This window comes from Mirounga leonina, unplaced genomic scaffold, assembly GCF_011800145.1.
Source record: "Mirounga leonina isolate KUSES-001 unplaced genomic scaffold, KU_Mleo_1.0 Mir_107, whole genome shotgun sequence".
Lineage (NCBI taxonomy): Eukaryota > Metazoa > Chordata > Mammalia > Carnivora > Phocidae > Mirounga > Mirounga leonina.
In genome coordinates this window covers 6172130-6174379 of record NW_023270233.1, presented here as the reverse complement: position 1 = coordinate 6174379, position 2250 = coordinate 6172130, and the positions used below count along the sequence as shown (strand labels likewise).

Here is a 2250-nt window from a genome sequence, read left to right as displayed (position 1 = left end):
GACCGTGACATACCAGAGGTGGATGGCGCTCTGCAGGGACAGCTTGGCAGGGCTGCCTCATCGATGGGGCAGCGGGGCAGAAGCAAGCCCCTCACGATGGCCCTCCGAGGCGAGCGCTGTTATCCCCATCTTATAGATGAGGAGTTGGAAGCTCAGAGTGATCAACCGGGGAACCCCCATTCCCCCTGGGGTGCGGTCCCCCAGCCCAGCCTGTCCCGCTTGCCTGTCAAACCTCCCCCGGGTCCTGGGCACTGGAGGGCTGGCACCCCCAGTGGATGGGGCAGAGATGACCAATTCTGAGAGACCCAAAGAATGAGAGGGGAGGGAGGAAGAACAGAGACGCCAAGGAACGGAGAAAAGCCGTGGAGTGAGTGGGCGGGGCAGGGAAGCAGCTGGTGCCGAGGTGGGAGACTGAGCAGATGATCCCAGCAGCTGTGAACTCATGAGACAGACGCTGCTGACACCAGCTGGCAGGGCCGGTCCCCGCTCTTGCCTGTCCCCTGAACCCCCTCGGCGGCCACCCTGGTCCAGGCGGCAAGGGGTGTAAGTCGGGGGAGGATCAGCAGAAGGCCAGGCCAGACTCTCCCAGGGAGCCCCCCAGGAGACTGTGCGACCCTGGGCCTCAGTGTTCTCATCTGGACAATGGGCCTCGAAGACGCTACCGCTACCGTCAGGCTCTGAGCCACCAAGGCATTTCCCCCGCACCCAGCCTCACTCCTGCCAAGAGGACACCTTGCAGCCCTCCACCCCCTCACCCAGGCTCCTGGCTCCCTATGGGAAGTGCAGCCCACTCGGCGCCACCATCCTGGGGCCTCCAGCCTCGTCTCCGAAGGACGGGGTGTGCTCGCTTCGGCCGCACACACACCAACACTGAAACAGGGCGGGGAAGAGGAGCGTGGCCCCTGCATAAGGATGACACACAGAATCTTGAAGTGTTCCATGTTTAAAAACGTAAAAACAAAAGATGAGGCCAAAGACTGCCTGCAGCATCTCTGTCCTCCCCATGACCCCCAGGCAGACCCTTGCTGCAGGCTCTGCAGGGCGGGAGGTGCCTTGTAGCTGACCTGGGAGCGGCCAATGTGACAGTAGGGTGGGAGGGATCCGGGGGACTCCATTAACCCCATTGTCACCCCCCCCCCAAAACTGCCTGGCCTCAAACCAAGCTTTGCCAAACCAGCTGTGTGACCTGAGGCAGGTAACTCAACCTCTCTGAGTGGCTCATCGATAAGGTGCCGATGCGCTGGCCCCCTTGACAGAGCTGGAGTGAGAACTGGCTGCCACGGCCGCAGTGGGAGGCGCCCAGCCAGTGCCCAGCGCTCCGCGGTATAAGGACAGCTCCCAGGCATGAGAGAAAAGACAACCGTGGAGCTTGAAGGGACTTCAGCCAATGCTGACCCCAGGCCTCACTTGACGTCCACAGAGGGCAGCTGGAAAACGGGCCACACAGCCCTTAGGGCTCAGAGGGCACAGAGCCCAAGTTTCTGGCTCCCAGGCCAGTTCTCCCTGGTCACCTGAAGTCACTCCTGCCCCTGCTGCAGATGCGACAAATGCCTTCTCTATGATGGCATCCAGAGATGCCAGGCAAGAGTGGGCACGGGAAAGCACACCGCGGGCCTCGGGAACCCCCGCTCTGTTGTCGAGGACGAAAGAACCACTTGATTTGAGGCCAGGCAGTTCTTGGGGGGGGGGGGGCCGAGTGGGGCATCTGCCCGAGAAGGCGAGGCCAGGGTGGGATCCAGGCTACTGAGGCCGCGCTCCCTCTGCCTGCTGTCCGCTGGGCCCCCTTTTCCCTGGCAGAGGCTCCAGGCTTGATGAAGCTGTCTGTTGTCTGCAGTGTCACTTCTGATAGAGTCCAAAGGGGACAAAGGGAACAGGAACCACAGGTCCCTGAAACAGGCTGAACCCGATGTCAGCAGCTTCCTTGGGTCTTTAATGCCAGCCAGCTGCCCTGTGGATGCTCAGCCCAGCCCCTGCCCAACCTCACATGGAGGAGGGGGACACTGTGTACAGCCCCTGATTAATTAAACCAATAAACCACCAATGCAAATCTGGCCAAGGACCAGCTCTTCACAGTGCTCCATGCTGAGGGGAGGACTGCATGAACCACTGCAGCAGAACAGGAAGTAGGGAGGAGAGACAGAGGAGGAAAAGAAGGAAGAGAAAGGCCAGCCAGGGAGGGGGCTCAGAAGCAGGCTGAGGGTCCTGGCCCCCAGACCTCCTCTCTGGACCACATCATGACTCATATCTGTA

At 61.1% G+C, this 2250-nt stretch overlaps 1 non-coding gene across 1 annotated transcript; it reads left to right on the top strand.

Annotated features, from left to right (window-relative positions):
- Window positions 1-838: 838 nt before the first annotated feature.
- Window positions 839-947, top strand: LOC118019183. Its single transcript, XR_004681613.1, has one exon. It is a non-coding gene; the product is annotated as a U6 spliceosomal RNA (small nuclear RNA).
- The last annotated feature ends 1303 nt before the right edge of the window (window positions 948-2250 follow it).